A 16,114-nucleotide genomic window follows, 5' to 3' on the forward strand; every position below is an offset into this window, starting at 1 on the left:
GGACTTGAATCCGGCGGAGTCCGGCGGAGCTTGGAGTCCGCTCGGAGTCCGCCGGACTCCAACAGAGTCCACTGACTTCCGACTTCCGACTTCCGACCCTCGGCTAAATTTGTCACGTGACATACTAACATAGCATTTTGCGATATTGTGGTCAGATGAAAAGGTCGCTAGTGATAAACCTTAACCATTACCCTCACAATGTCAATAGTGTACAACTCTAGTTTTAACTTTGACCCTATAATGTATAAACGTTGACCCTAACCCTCCACCAAACCGCCAGCAGCGAAATATCAATGTCATTGACTGGTCACGTGACCAAAACAATTTTTGTCATATTATCTCATATAGGGAAGCGTTTTTAGTTTTACCCTACACGTTGCATGTGGCGTCATTCGGCCGGATCCCAGTATGAGTAAGCAAAAATACGTCGACCATCACAGGACGACGCCAGCACTCTCTACGTACGCTCGTCGAGCTCCGATCGTTCTGTGACAAAGTAAGGACGAAGCCTGAGGTCCTCAGGTAACATCGACCACCGATTGAAAATTCAGAGATTTTTTGACATAAAGGTCAAATATAAAATTAAAATCTTGATGTTAATTGATTGACGACGTCAATTTTTGAGCACAGCGCGAGCGCATATGCGGAAAAGGACCGCGTAGCTAATCAAGATGTTGATAAATATTTGACTTGTGGCGCGATGTGTTGCTCTAACTATAGCCCTCTCGTTTGCAGTATGCAGTAGCGCGCGACCGCCGCGCCGGAGGCGGAAATGACCTGGTTAGCTAAGTAAACGCGATGTGCCTTGTAGGATGAAATCTTACTAGCTGACGCCACTCGCAGCTGTGCTGCTCGCTGTACGTCAGCGATCGAAATTTATACGCGTATCACCCGTTAAGATGTGCCACCCGACGTGCCACACAATTTTTCTCGTTGCTCGTCGCACGTCGACGAACAACGAAGCTCGTTGCGACGCGCAATGAGCTGTCAGGCTAGGACATCGTCCTGGTCCAACAAATTTTGGCGAGCGATTTTCTCCAAAAATTTAATGAGGGCGCTGACTTCCACTCTGGCTAGGTTTCTTGTTACCCAGCGCGCGTTCCTTAATGGGATGAGGTAAAATTAGGTAAAAAGAATCCACTGACTTGGCCAGAGTGCTTTCGTAAAACTTTATTACTAGCTTGGCGTTGTAGGATTATATACTTTAATTTTGGATCGAGTGAAGCGAGTGATACACATTACTTTGATTTAACTCATGCTGATCACAATACACTTACAGTACAGGAAAGTGGGTAACACGGCTTGCAGTCGCAGCTGCAGCTCCTCGCTGGCGGTAATATTAATTCAATGAACAAGAATTAAGAAAAAGAGAATTTAAGAAAAATAGAATTTTATTTGCCACAGAATAATCAATACATATAATATACTTCAAAAACCTCAAAATATATTGTAACATGTAAGTTCATCTATCGTTCATAAAATGGGGTACTCTCAATAATCAAATACATGCAACATGAGTACCCGACCCGCCGCGCTGGGTAACAAGAATGAAGAAACCTAGCCAGAGTGGAAGGTTCCAATTAGAATTAGACCTCTCCATGGAAACACAGTATTCCAGTATATTTATTTCTAGTTCCTGGCATCCAATAATTTAATTTCATTCCCCTTGATGGTTCCAATTGATTGGCCGACATCTGTCCGACAGCGACATCTGTCCGACTCAGAAAATAGGTTATTTGGACAATAGTTTATGTCGGATCCTACCGTACGATTTTCTTGAAACTTTCCATAAAGTATAGTGGTTATATGACGAATAATCTGTGTAAGTTTGAGCGAGTTTCTATGTGCCAAATTTAAGATATTACCTTAAACACTAAAAATATATCCAATTCGGTGGTTTTCAATGGTTCCAAAGCATATATCTGGAGATCCAACGATACGATTTTCTTGAAACTTTCTAGATAGTAAGATAGCTTTAAGACAAATAATTTTTGCAAGTTTGATTAAATTTCTATGTGCCAAATTTGAGATATCACTTCAAACACACGAAAATAGTGTTGTCGGACAGATGTCGCTGTCGGACAGATGTCGTGTTACCAAACTGATTTATTGTTGTTTAATTTTGAATCTATTGAAATTATTATATTAACTGAATTACATTGTATAGACTGCATAGCAAAAGTTTGGAGCTTTGTCTGCTGAAAGTCAGTTTTGAAACAATTGAATGAAAGGAGAGCTACTGACTGATATCATAAGCTACAGTAGGGAACGTAGTGGTAAGTCTTTGTCAAGTTATACAATTAAAATATTGTAACAAGTTAAGTTAGGAAGATTGTTTGTGGTTGATATCATCGATTTTCACCTTTTAAGAGTCTAAATTGCAGGAACTCGACAGAATGATGACGTGGTGACCATTATATCTGATATTATAACAAACTTGAAAAGTTACATGCTTTTTACGTAAATGTATGAACCAAAAGTGTTGCTTTTATTGGTGTTTCTTAAAACTTTAACTATCACGATCGAATTATAGACTTTAATTGAAGCTAATGGGACACATCTGACCGCAGATTAAACTTTTAGCCGGTGTAGTAGAGACGAAATCCATACCTCAGAGGTTGCCAGCTAAACCAGTTGTAAGTGGTTCACAATCATTAAAATTGTTATTGTTAAAAGTGCAACGACCTGAGCCTTTGCGCCGTGACATGGACGGTAACACAACTCGTGTCCGACAGCGAGATCTGTCCGAATCAGGGTACCAGAAAAAAACGGCATCTGTCCGAAATCATCATCTGATTTCAACACATTTCCAATTAGAGACATGATCTGAACTCATGAACTGTTACTCGCTAATTTGTATACGTAACATTTCCAATTTGAGATATGATCTACCCAATGCTCCGCGTCCGCCATATAATATATGATCTGCGTTCTTAGCAGTACCCCAAAGGAAAGATCGTCGAGTATTTTCGTCCCATCCAGAGTCCCAGAGCAGCATTGTTTCGTTGTCGGTAGAGAGCATATAGTTTGCAGGAATGGGGAGCGTTTCCAGATTAGAAAGGTTTCCAGATTAGAAGGGTTTCTCGGGTTAGAAAGGTGTCTGTTTGCTGCTTTTCTGCTTCTCTGTACCATTCTGTTGAGGGGTGATAGCTGGCAGCTCTAGATTCGTAACCCAATCCACCAACTGATTCAGATAAGAGTTATTTCGTCGGTCGATCTCCACCAGAAGCTTTTCTTTTCAAGTTCTGTTTGCTGACGTGGACGGTCGTTTCAGCATGGTGGGCAGGGTGAGTGCGGTCAGGAGTAGGAGTGATCAGTTGTTTCTCCACGGTAGAATCGTGCTCTGCAACCCTTTCGGAAATCCGAATATTTCCAGTGGGTGGTATCGTCTCTTTATTTGTCGAAGACGTATCGGAAGCCATTCAGGACAGGGTTCTCCGGGCCGAGCCTTGTTTGCGTCCAGGGATAAACTGAAGATTGGTTGCAATTGTGGATTGCGATAACTGATCTACATACCGCTGTCTTATATGTACTCATGTCCTGTGATGTGATCGACAGCTTGTAAGTTTACGGCTAGGACGATCTGACGTTCCTGTTCTCAACTAGTCAATCATATATCGAGGATTATATTTCATGGGATCACATCAGCATTAGAACAATGGGAGCAACGTCACGAGATTACCCGTGAGCTTGTGAAATATGAATGTGAACTGAAATTACAATATGATCCGAAATTCGGACAGATGTCGCCAAAAACGACTCCTGTCCGACAGCCACATCTGTCCGAAATCCCTAATTCGGCTGTCGGACAGATGTCGCCCAATCGACATGGACACGGTTGGACACCACCTATACCATTATTTGGTAGATCAACTTAATAGATTTACATGGTTTTGACTTACATCTCAAAACTTATTTAATTTAACTGTTACTATACCTGCCGGCAGGTATAGTAACAGTTAAATTAAATAAGTTTTGAGATGTAAGTCAAACAGTATTTCCCAGGAACAATATTTCATCACAAATGAACAAATTGCTCCAAGATACATACAGTTCGAGCTCATATGATTTTCTTTCTGTAAGTATATCTTGTCAAATGTCAAAGAATCGATGTAACATAGTATGTTGTTACACGCTTCATAACTTATCGCAGCAATGTGTACTATCCTACATTCGTTTTCATTTGGTATATACATTCATTGAAATAACTATTGTTTTTCAGCCAAAGAGTAGTCGACGATTGAGAGCATTCCTGCTATCAAGAAACCTGTTATCAAGAAGCCTGATATCAAGAAACCTGATATTAAGACATGCAGCACTGTCAAATCGGTTAGTACAAGTGGAAAAAATGTTCGTGAACACGTGTCGCCCATCGGGATACTTGGATATTGCCGATTTTATGTGTGATCTCGAGTTACATATGTCGTCACTCGTCATGCTCAAATCCATCTAAATAACTTGTTTCCAGGCTTGATAATCAGCTGTTACCCGGGTGAAACTTCAGTTTATCTTCTATCAACGTTTATTGATCTCACAAATGCTTGATGTTTGAATTGCAGTGTCGTTTAACACTAACAGTACTTAAATCACCAGTATGAAGGCATATCATAGTAGTACATTTTACTGATTTAAATCGAAACCGTCAGATCTTAACGTTCAAAATGTACGATAAAAACTTTACCAAGCCGAGTTTTACCGAGGTTTTGCAAACATGCGATGGAAAACAAACGCATTCCACTGAGTGGAATCCACTCATGTGTAAGACGGAACCAGTCAAATCCCTGTCAAAACTTCGAGCAAATCTGCACACACTGTAACCAGCCAGGGGAGGTGGTTACAGAAGGAGGCAGTGACGACTGTTGACATACATTTTTATTTCTGTTTCACCTGTCAGACTTCATATCGATACACCGTTGTCTCGGAAGGGGTGTTCACGGTTCAATAACAACGACCATACAATTGTAGACTGTCAGCTTCTGGAAACCATCTTCACCAGACTGACATTGTTTGGACACCCCATATCCGAGACAGACGATCTTTCCGAAAGGAGTCCGACAGTCCCCACCATACCAACAACACCCTAAGGGATCCCTTCCTACTCTATATGGGCATGAAGGAGACACCTCTAGACTTCCTGTCCTGTAGAGATTGTGGGAGGCATTCCCCTGTCATCCTCTTTGATGTGAAAGCAATAGATAAAGGCTCTGACGGCAAACCTGATGTCTACCCCATACAATTTGATGACTTGTGGAACATCGATCGTCAAGCAGAAAACCGGATCTAACGTCATCAACGGTATGCTTGACATGCTTAAATTAATCAAGAAGGGGACACTGAGATAACGGGTGGAGAGGATAATAGAACACAACACAGATCACTATTCGTTCACTAAGAAGTTTGTACAGATTGCTGGGAAGAGTGGTGGACTTCTCACAGTCATGTGTCCACATGGAATATGTGTAGGGTTTAAGGTCCTCTGCCTGCATGAAGGGGCATCGGATTACGTTCAGTTCCTTAGATCATGGCAGCATATTCCGTCAATATCTGTTGTGGTCTTTGCTTCCTAAGTGGCCCGCCATGCCGAGAAGCAGTTCCCTGGTATGCTGCCACCATACGGAGGAAAGCTGGCAGACTCTTCAAAACCGGAGATCCCGCAATTCATCAAATTCTGCGGCGTTATAAACTTCGATGAGCTGTTGAACCACAAAGTTCAATCTGTGAAATCCAACCCTAGAGACCATCCTGTAACCAAGTGAAGCCACAAGTTACCATATGTATGTCCATAATCAAAGATAGAGATTCGGCGGAAAGACAGTGCAGGCTGAGCGCCGCCCAGTAAGCCATAAGTACATCTTATTTGACAGATTTCATTCGAGGTGAATTTTAAAAATCCATAAGATATATTTCATCGCTTGAATATTTGTGCACAGCTGCTACGGAATAGAATAAACACATCAATTTGTGAGCAAAATCACAAGGAGCTTAATAGGTACAGATATTCATTATATAACATGTCGGGGATGAACTTACTGCTGTCGGTTACATTCATACATCTTATGAGAAACGGCTGCACGAATTCCAGGCCCCCCTATTATTAGGGGTCAGATCATACTTACTTACTTGATACTTGATAAGGTCTCCTCGATCATTCGAGTGGCCTGCACCAAGGAATTGCCGCTTATGTCGTATCATCTCTCTCCAGTGCTTGCGATTTCCTGCCAACTCTCGGACCTTATCAAATACAATGTCTGGATCTCCTGTAAATGTTACTGCGTCTTCCAGGACACAGGTTCGCCAATTCTTTCTTGGCCGCCCACGTGATCTTCGGCCGTGAGCAGGTGTCCAGTCAAGTAGATACTTTGGTAGCCTGGTGTCCGGCATTCTAGAAACATGTCCAAACCAGCGAAGACGGTTGGCACTGATGTTGGTTATAACCGGGTTTATTCTTGCCCGCTCCAACACTTGAACATTGCTCGTCCGGTGGAACCATTTAATTCGAAGGATTCTCCACAAACAGTTTTGATGGAAAACTTCGAAGCGATGTAGTTGCTTTGAAGTAGTGTTCCAGACTTCGCTTCCATAAAGTAATATTGTTAGAACCGCTGCAACATATATCCGTATTTTGGTGTTAGTTTGGATGTTGCGATTCTTCCAAATATTACCGAGCTGATTGAATGCTCCTGAGGCTTTCTGGATCCGTGCAGACAAGTCCCGGTCAATAGTCCCATCACTTGATATAATCGACCCAAGGTAAGTGAAGTTGCTGACTTGCTGGATAGCCGTGTCTCCCACTGTAATGTCCACCGTTGATGCTTCAGTATACGGCCTCTGTGATGTATTCTTGCCGATGGCCATAACCTCTGTTTTCTTCGCATTGATTCTGAGGCCAGCCTGAGCCGCATACTTGCATAAAAGATCAGTCGTCTCCTGGAGACCGTCCTTGGTGTTGTCCATGATAGCCAAATCATCTGCATAGTCAGTATCCAAGACGACTGTATCCTGACCAAAGCTGGTGGTAGCTCTCTTCAGCACTGCCCCGTGTGACAACACTTTGTTATTCTCAGCCCGCTGCGCAGGCAGGTTGATGCAAACATTTAAGATAGGTGGACCCTGAATATCCCCCTGCCCAGAACCAGATGTAACGTCAAACCAATCTGAGAGCTCACCATTATGTCTGACAGAGCTGACGGTGCCGCAAAAGAATGCTTGCATTATGCGAATGTATTTACAAGGCAAGCCATAATGACTGAAAGCTTTCCAGATAAACTCCCGATTAAGTGAATCGAATGCAGCTTTAAAGTCAACAAAATTTAAGTACAGGGGGAGGTTAAACTCAATGCTGTTGTGAATAATAGTACGGAGCGAATAAATCTGATCAATGCAAGACCTTTTTTTCCTGAACCCGCACTGATTCTCTCGGAGCAGTTCTTCAAGCCCCGCATTCATCCGTCGCAACACTATTATCTGATAGAGTTTTGATGCCGTGGAGCGTAGGGTTATGCCCCTGTTGTTCGAGCAGAATGATGTATCACCCTTTTTCGGGACAATAACAATGATACCATTAACCCAATCCTCTGGCACATTCTCCGTCTCCCAAACACGTGCAAACAGTTTCTCAAGCCTGTTTAAAAGACCAGGAGCCCCATACTTCAGCTGTTCGTTGGAAATTTCATCAATTCCAGAGCTCTTGTGATTCTTCAGACTCTTTAAAGCCTCAGAGATCTCTGTTCTGCTAGGGGGTAAATCACTATCACTCAGATACGGAAAACATGGTGCGACCTCTAGACTGTCTAGGTCTGAAAGGTCCACGTCTCCTATCTGCGGGTTTAGTAGTTCAGCGAAGTGCTCACCCCATCGTTTTCGTTGAGCAGCGGGGTCAGAAATCAACTTCTCGGTTTTATCTCTGACAGCAGTTGACTTCCGACTTTTCTTGCCTGACAAGGACTTGATCATCTGCCAGACCTCCCTCTGCTGCCCGTGTGAAGAAGCTGTTTCCAGATCGGCTGCAACCCGTAAATTCAGTTCTCATCGTCCTTCTTGCAGCTCTTCTTAACACGCTTATTAGCAAGAGAATACTCAGATCTATTGAATCCATCACATGGGCATTTCTGCTTGACCTTACTCCGCTCCGAGATGAGATCCTTTGTCTCTTGTGACAAGTGCTGCTTGTCAGATCATTATATGACGTATAATTAGTGATGTGCCGTATAATTAGTGATGTGATCCACCAGCTACGATTTACAGAACATGTGAACTCTACCCTATATCTAGCCCAGTTTTACCCCTTAGTTTTGATTTAAATTAACAAGTACACACACAATACTAAAAGAACAGATGGGGGGGGGGGGGCCAATGACTACCAATGGAGACTTGGGGAATTACGTCAACGATTTTACACCGAGTCCCCATGATTTTTAGTCCCCATTAGTCCCCAAAGGTCACCATTAGTCCCCATTTAGATTTCAAAAAATCTGGCTTCTCCAGACCAGATCGTAAACTTCTCAAGACTGAAGTCTAGAATATTTATAAATGGTCACTGGACATTCCTGACTTCTTGGGAGCTACTTGAGGGCTGTTAGAGTACCTCAGGTAAATTAAGGGAGGGGGCGGGGGCGACTACCAATGACAACATTGAGGAGACATATTGCATATATACGCTTATTTTATCAGATTGATCTAGTAACACGAGTTGTAGCGCAAGGAAAATAAACGCATTATCAATTTTTCTTATTACTTTTGTATTGATTTGTCTGAAATGATATGCTCAGTAATTTGAAATTGGCGTTGGTTTCTTTTGTTTTTGACGATCATTTATGGAAATATTCACAAAAGAGTGCTTGCCAGTGCTTAAAATAAAGATCACCCAAGTCTGTTCACAGAACGGGTGTTATAAATACTCATTCACCCATCATCGGCCACTTGGTAGATCACCGACCGGCTATAAGCCGGCTTATATCCGGCTACAATTTTTATAGCCGGCTATAAGTCGGTTTATAGCCGGTTAGTAGCCGCTTACATTTGTTGTTGAGCGACGGCTATTAGCCGGTTATAAGCCTGCTATTAGCCGTTTTGGTAATAAAAGTGGTTATAAGCCGGTTATAAGCCGGTTATAAGATATTAACTCAACTACATCGTACTGAACGATAGTCAGGAGCCGGCTATAAGAAATTCAGTGAAAACGGCTATTAGCCGGTTATAAGCCGGCTATTAGCCGTTTAGGTATCGAAAGTGGTTATAAGCCGGCTATAAGCCGGTTATAAGATATTAACTCAACTTCATCGTACTGAACCGGCTATAAGAAATTCAGCGAAAACGGCTATTAGCCGGTTATAAGCCGGCTATTAGCCGTTTAGGTATCGAAAGTGGTTATAAGCCGGCTATAAGCCAGTTATAAGATATTAACTCAACTTCATCGTACTGAACGATAGTCAGGAGCCGGCTATAAGAAATTCAGCGAAAACGGCTATTAGCCGGTTATATTGCCGCTTTTGTTTGACAGAATTTTTAGTTAAAAATTGAATTGTTGTATTTAATAATCATTTGACAAATGTGTGAACATCCCTAACAGCGGAGTCTCACTCTTATTGAATCTATTCTACAATAATTATTAATTACTAGTCTACAATAATTACTATGTCTACAATTATTATGTTCATTTTTCCTAAGTTTCTTATAGCCGGCTCCTGACTATCGTTCTTCGCCATGAAAATGAGTTAATATCTTATAGCAAATTACCCGCAGGCGTAACTGGTTACCATGACAACCGTTACACAAATTACCCGCAGTTCAGTACCATGACATTGAGTTTATATCTTATAGCCGCCTTATAGCCGGCTTATAGCCGGCTTATAACCACTTTTGATACCTAAACGGCTTATAGCCGGCTTATAACCGGCTAATAGCCGGTTTCCCTGAATTTCTTATAGCCGGCTCCTGACTATCGTTCAGTACGATGAAGTTGAGTTAATATCTTATAACCGGCTTATAGCCGGCTTATAGCCGGCTTATAACCACTTTCGATACCTAAACGGCTAATAGCCGGCTTATAACCGGCTAATAGCTGGTTTCCCTGAATTTCTTATAGCCGGCTCCTGACTATCGCTCAGTACGATGTAGTTGAGTTAATATCTTATAACCGGCTTACAGCCGGCTTATAACCACTTTTGATACCTAAACGGCTAATAGCCGGCTTATAACCGGCTAATAGCCGTCGCTCAACAACAAATGTAAGCGGCTACTAACCGGCTATAAGCCGGCTTATAGCCGGCTATAAAAATTTTAGCCGGCTTATAACCGGTCGGTGATCTACCAATTTCCCCCATCATCTAACATCTTTAAGTGTATTAGGAGGGTAAGTCGAAGGAGGGTTAGTTCAGTCGGCTACTTCTACCTTCACGAGAGCTAAACTTCAATTTACCTCAATCTGAACTGACTTGTACAGTGGTAGAACACATTACAACCGGGCTTATCATTTTACTTTTAAGTCAGATTTATCCTACTCTTATCTTGGACAAAACATCTCGATCGTATCGTTATTAAACTAACTTGAAAACCATAAATAACTGTCAAAAATTCTGGGGACTTATGGGGACAAATGGTGAATTACGTCAACGAGTTGACCTCTAGTCCCCATGATTTTTAGTCCCCATTAGTCCCCAAAAGTCTCCATTGGTAGTCATTGGCCCCCCCCCCCCCCCCCAACAGATATCGTGGAGTTGGGTATGGTAATTCCTTCGCCTCTTAGCGGGTGTCTTGCCAACACTCAACCTGTCGATGTGAAAGTCGGTAATGACTTGCTGATCTTTGATAGCTCGCACATACTCTTGAACAGAGGGCTTTGGGCGATGCACTCGGGATTTAAATCCTCTGTGAAAGCCAGGCAGACTTGAGGGCTGAATCCTTTACTTGTCCTTCTTCCGGGAGTAGATGTATCCATCAGAGTCGAGTAGCTGTTGACATCCTGTCCGACCAGAGATGAATTTGGAGAAAGTAGGCATGTTGATAGAATGCGATACTATTGTCTATCATCTTCCAGTATATAATATACCTAAAAACACTTGATCGGCTCACTCCCGTTGCATGCCTTTGGCACGTACGTCTCACATCCCTAGATACAAGAACCCCTCTTTAGCAAGAGCTCCTGTCCCTTATGTGATATAGTTATACGAGTCGAGCGGTCAAATCTTAAAGATCATGTTTACTTCTTAATGCACAGCTATGATGTACATGTGAACTCTACCATTTCTAGGTTAGTTAAATTCTACTGATGGATCACATTACTAATTATACGTCACTAATTAGTGACATGATCTGATCTCCCTGGGCCCCCTAGTAATGAGGGGGCCTGGAAGTCGGCCTCTCGACCAGTCAGTGAGTGGAATATGGAGTGAAGCCTGTTACCATTCCTCCACTCTTTAGAGTTTAGGAAAATAGAGCCAGCAACGAAGATTGATAATCGCCTGCTAGTTCCTGTAGCAACTAAATCATCTAGTGAGTGCCTGAGGATGGTGACCGGATTTTCGTCTGTTCAAGAGAAGAACATCCAACAGCAAGGAATGTGAAATATATCAATGCCATGCCGTGCCAACAGCAGACGGATAACTTCTCGTGTGGACCTCTATGCTTTGGGTTTCTCTGGGCATTTAGTGGTGGAAACGACCCCCAACAGATTCTGGTTCAACTCTACGGATATTAGGAAGACCATACTTAAAATCGCCGAGGACGTCAATAATCGCGATACACACCTTGGGAGAGAAGTGCAAAAAATAAATCCAACGGCAGCGTCAAAATCTCTGGTAACTGTTTCCTGTCAGGCTGTCTGAATCCTTAACAACAAATTACTCTCCAAACCCTGGGCAACTTCTCTCCTAGCTCCAACTACAACCGAAATGCTGTAATATAAGCCCATCACCCTTTTCATCAGTCTCTGGAAAGCCCCTTGAAGTACCTACAGGTGTATCTATACTAGTATACTCATTCCACTAGCATGTAACATGTTCACGTAATCATTATAATGAGCTTTCCTCACTTCTTCACTTATCACTCAACCCAGCCTCTCTTCCAGTGCTCTGGATTTGGAGGACTTAATTAATGATACACTCAATTAATATACTTGTTAATTGATCTTTGATGTAATTTCTATTCGGTCTATTATTTTAATTTTGTTAGTGCATGGAGTGAGTCATGTGTATTAAATTTCGTAATGAAGACTGCTTTCAATTCCCAATTGAATTTGTTTTAGTTCTTAGTACAATATTTTAAGAGATTAAGAGAAAAGGAAGTTTTGATACTATGGTTTCGTACACGCTGCTTTGCTTTTAATAACTTCCTGGGTTGATGTTATACAGGTGGGCTGTGTAGAATAATTTTAAATTTGGGATAGACGTTGCGAAACTATGATCGACCGCCAAGCTTTTGTTATATTTGAAATAATAACAATAATAAATTAAATTATAAACACTGCTTTTAAGTTGTAAAAATTTTACTCAGCAGTTTGAGAACAACTACAAAAGAACAAACTGATATAAGTGCCACAATAACTCTATCCTAAATTAACAGCCTTCCCAGCAATACACGATATATTAATATAACTCAGTAAATAGTACACACTACACAGTATTATGTACTATGCAGTAGTACACAGGCACTTTCAATCATTTAGTAACCTGAAATGTTTAGCCAGTAAATTATTTTAATGTTATTTTTTACACACTGTTCCTCATGATGTGTGGTATATTAAAGCTTTATTACCGGGACTACTGTATTTCTTTTACTTGTTAATCCGACCGACTGCTTTAAACTTTTTTTAAAGTGTGTTATCTTCAAATTAATTCTGAGACCCACTCAATCAATACGATGCTGCATTCCATGTTTAAATTGTTCCTAATTACATTGTTATCTTCATCCATGATCGCAAATAAGCTTAATGACATTGTTTGTAATTTAGTACTTCTTTTTCACTTGTTTACAAAAGAAATATGACTCAAAATTTTTCAGCTCCAGTACCTTGGTCGAGTGAAATCGTTTCTGCTCAGATGTCCTCTGGAGTACTTCGTCCGCTGGAGTACTTCGTCCGCTGGAGTACTTCGTAATGTTGTTCTAAGGATGAACAAAGGTAGTACAAAATTTAAGATTGTAAATCTTTAGAATCATACTGTCTAGCGCCTAATCGTTCAAAATCTGGCGAGTAACTGAGATAATTAAAACCTGATTGAGATTTGAAAAGTTACTTACCATTGTACAGTCAAAAATTATATTTTTAATTTCAGCATAGTGATGAGAGAGGGCTATTAATGTGTGGGATTTCTGCTGCTTTGTTACAGTCATCTGACTTTTTCATTTTTACTCGGTGACTTTCTGAGGAAAGATTTCTGCTAAAAAAGAGACAAAAGATATGCACGCGAGAGATGTTTCCTCTGAGATTATGCTGATGCCGGATGCATCACAAGCACATATTATTCGAACTGCAAATCGGAGAATTTTTTTATAATCCTGAACTTAATTTAAAATCCTTACTTAAAATCAGTTCTCATCCAATACTTTACAGATATTGCATCTAAAAGATAACTAAGAGTAACAGGACGCTCGCAATATCTTGTATATATATATTTTCTTGTGTTTGAAGTCATTATATCTCAAGTTTGGCACATATAAATTCTCCCAAACTCTCACACATTATCCGTCATATAGCCTTGTAACTATCTGGAAAGTTTAAAGAAAATCTATCAGTCAGACCTTGAGAAAATCAAAAATATATTCTAAGTTATTCACTAAAACACTCTATTTTCGAACTTTTTAACTTTTTATTTTAAACAGATTTATCGTTCTGGTACCAAAATGCTTTACCATAATAAACGTACGGCGCGAGAACATTTCCTCGTCCAAAGTCTGACAGTTAACAACATGCGTAGGATTCCCTCAAGAGGTGAAAACGTAATCGCCACCAGAGTGGAAGTCGGCGCTCTCATTAAATTTTTGGAGAAAATCGCTCGCCAAAATTTGTTGGACCAGGACGATGTCCTAGCCTGGCAGCTCATTGCGCGTCGCAACGAGCTTCGTTGTTCGTCGACGTGCGACGAGCAACGAGAAAAATTGTGTGGCGCGTCGGGTGGCACATCTTAACGGGTGATACGCGTATAAATTTCGATCGCTGACGTACAGCGAGCAGCACAGCTGCGAGTGGCGTCAGCTAGTAGGATTTCATCCTACAAGGCACATCGCGTTTACTTAGCTAACCAGGTCATTTCCGCCTCCGGCGCGGCGGTCGCGCGCTACTGCATACTGCAAGCGAGAGGGCTATAGTTAGAGCAACACATCGCGCCACAAGTCAAATATTTATCAACATCTTGACTAGCTACGCGGTCCTTTTCCGCATGCGCTCGCGCTGTGCTCAAAAATTGACGTCGTCAATCAATCAACATTAAGATTTTAGTTTTACATTTCACCTTTATGTCAAAAAATCTTTGAATTTTCAATTGGTGGTCGATGTTACCTAAGGACCTCAGGCTTGATCGTCCTTACTTCGTCACAGGACGATCGGAGCTCGAAGAGCGTAGAGAGTGCCGGCTGGCGTCGTCCTGTGATGGTCGACGTATTTTTGCTTGCTGGGATCCGGCCGAATGACGCCACATGCAACGTGTAGGGTAAAACTAAAAACGCTTCCCTATATGAGATAATATGACAAAAATTGTTTTGGTCACGTGACCAGTCAATGATATTGATATTTCGCTGCTGACGGTTTGGTGGAGGGTTAGGGTCAACGTTTATACATTATAGGGTCAAAGTTTTACCTGAGGACCCCAGGCTATTATGTTCTTAACGAATAAAGATTTGGCGGAATGACAGGCTGAGCCCGGCCCAATAACGCTAGCTTTCTTTTCGATGGCAAGTGCTACAAGGTAGCGCGCGCCGGGCCAGACCATTAACAATGGTTAAGGTTTTTTTTATTGAAATCTTTCAAATCAGTCAATTACATACAAGTTTACACAATGAATTAGTTAAATATAATATTGTCCTCTAAGCATGGATTGTCAAAGTTGAAATTGTCTCGGACAAAATGTATGTAACCAAAGGACCTGAGGGTCACCAAAACACAGATATTGAGTGCAAATGCAGCTCCTGCACAAGCATGGGCCCTTAGTTATAGTTAGGGTTAATGTAAAACTGTTTTGTACGGCTGCAAAACCATAAAAACCAAAGTCACGTAAAATTTTTGAACTCACTGCTGCAATAGCGCCCGGCTGCAAACTGCGCGCGCGCGACAGCAGCAGTTAGCAGCAATTCAACGGGGGATACGATTGTAAAATATTTGTTTCAAGACCGTCGACGAGTCCAACTCGGCGCGTCTTGGTAGGTTATATATAAACTTGTAGCGTGATGCGTTACTATGTACTAGCTGGCCCGCGCCGCGCATCCAATAATGCTTCTCACAAGAGGTGCTACCTTGCTTTAACCAGAGCCCTCTCGCTTGCAATGAAACAAGCGCGTCACGCAGTACGCATATATATAATAATATACACATGGCTATATGATGGTGCTACCAGCTACTAGGCCTCGCCGAGCTGTGAATAATTGACATCGCGATCATCAATTAAGTTATAAACCTACGAAGAAGTTGTCATACGTTGTATGACCCGCCGCGCACGAGTGTGCGGCTCCCCCTGTATCGTCAAAACTCTACAGGGGAGTACTATAGCTCCACTATAGTGAAGCGACAGTGGGGGTCACCACGTGATACAACGAAGCAGCAGTTAGCAGCAGCGAAAAGCAGTGAGCAGCAGCGAGTAGCAGTTAGCAGCAATTAAAACCAGTTAGCATAAGCAGTTTACCGTACCTGGTATGGGACCACAGGCTAATATATTTATGTTAATAAACATATGAGAGATTCCGCGAAATGACAGGCTGAGTGCCGCCCAGTAAGCACAATTAGTATTTTAGTTACAAGTAGCACGACAGATTTGAAATAGAAAAATAAAATTTTTTAAAAAAATAATAATGTTTTTAAAACACGATAATATTAGGTGGTTGCTTGATCATTCATATCATTTGTGTCATTACGACGACGTCGTCATATTTAATATTAAGTCAAATATTCCCCAAAATAATTTAAAGATTA

At 41.6% G+C, this 16,114-nt stretch overlaps 2 long non-coding RNA genes across 2 annotated transcripts; one reads left to right on the forward strand and one right to left on the reverse strand.

Annotated features, from left to right (window-relative positions):
• The first annotated feature begins 2,171 nt into the window (after nt 1–2,171).
• On the forward strand, nt 2,172–13,352 carry LOC134819355 (uncharacterized). Its single transcript, XR_010160746.1, has 5 exons — nt 2,172–2,276; nt 2,571–2,636; nt 4,223–4,329; nt 12,997–13,114; nt 13,269–13,352. It is a non-coding gene; the product is annotated as an uncharacterized LOC134819355 (long non-coding RNA).
• On the reverse strand, nt 13,042–13,665 carry LOC134819356 (uncharacterized). Its single transcript, XR_010160747.1, has 3 exons — nt 13,516–13,665; nt 13,234–13,356; nt 13,042–13,098 (listed from the first exon to the last, which is right to left on the reverse strand). It is a non-coding gene; the product is annotated as an uncharacterized LOC134819356 (long non-coding RNA).
• Between the last annotated feature and the right edge of the window lie 2,449 nt (nt 13,666–16,114).

This window comes from Bolinopsis microptera, chromosome 8 (assembly GCF_026151205.1).
Source record: "Bolinopsis microptera isolate Bmic1 chromosome 8, MBARI_Bmic_1.0, whole genome shotgun sequence".
Lineage (NCBI taxonomy): Eukaryota > Metazoa > Ctenophora > Tentaculata > Lobata > Bolinopsidae > Bolinopsis > Bolinopsis microptera.